Here is a 1,144-nt window from a genome sequence, read left to right as displayed (position 1 = left end):
AACGCTGAGATGAGAAGCGCAGGCAGAGAAGCGCAGGCGAGAAGCGCAGGCAGAGAAGCGCAAGCGAAGCAGCGCAGGCAGAGAAGCGGCAAGCGAAGCAGCGCAGGCAGAGAAGAGAGCATCAGGTGACCTTGCCGGGAGTTATATCTCCTCGCTGACCGCAAAGCCCCCTGGGGAAACGTAGCTGCTCTTCTCCGCTGGACAGGCACCCGGAACTTGAGCATCAGCAGTCAAACCCCCAGTACATTGCATGATGTTATGATGTGGAATACCGATAATGAAAAATCATGAAACCATGACAGTATAGAAAGCACTTCCACTCCAACTTTACCAAAGTAACACTACTCCTAGAATTTTTTTCTGATAATACATATCATTTATTGGAAACAATCCAGAAGTATTTTTTGGTATTTAGAATCATAATTTGATTGAATCAAGCATAGTGCTATCCTTTGTGTTTAATCATATACTCTTAAAGTAATGCTTGTCTTTTTCACTGCTCTTTTACTTATAAAACATTTAACATTGTACTGTTATCCCATGAAGCAGGGATAGAACTGCTGATCACAGCCTGAACCTCTGATTGACCACCTGAGGCAAGCACTGAGTCAGCCATGAGAGCACAGGTGAAGGCAATTCTCCTGTGCTACCGGAAGGGGTGGAGCCTGGCTGCACCTCTCCTAGGTCCCATTTAAGGGCTGACTGCCCCTAGGAAGGATCTCTTTCTGGAGATTGCTTCTTTGTGGAGTTTACTGTAAGCCTAGACTCTGGTGAGTATTCTAATTTATTTTGATTGTCTTCAATTGTGATAATCTTACTAAGCCTAACCTTTGTACACCTATTGATTGTACAAGCAGTTATGATACTGCTCTGATTGTGGTGTTGTATGATTTCAACACGTGCATGTCTCTGGAGTATAGAACTGACTTCCTTAAAATACTTATCAAAACTATTGATAATAAAAGTAATGATAGCTGATATATCGATTATCAAAAAAAGCTTCAGTGCTCTAAGGCTGTAAAACTTAAAGGATACCCTGGGCCTCAGAGAGGAAGGATTATTGAGAAAAGAGAGTACTGGGTACGTTGGTGGGTATTTGACTTCTCTCAGGAGCTCTCTTAAATTTTTGTCTGTGGCTTTTTTT

Source organism: Meleagris gallopavo, chromosome 6 (genome assembly GCF_000146605.3).
Source record: "Meleagris gallopavo isolate NT-WF06-2002-E0010 breed Aviagen turkey brand Nicholas breeding stock chromosome 6, Turkey_5.1, whole genome shotgun sequence".
In the NCBI taxonomy this organism is placed as follows: domain Eukaryota; kingdom Metazoa; phylum Chordata; class Aves; order Galliformes; family Phasianidae; genus Meleagris; species Meleagris gallopavo.
Note: the sequence above shows the minus strand (reverse complement) of the source record.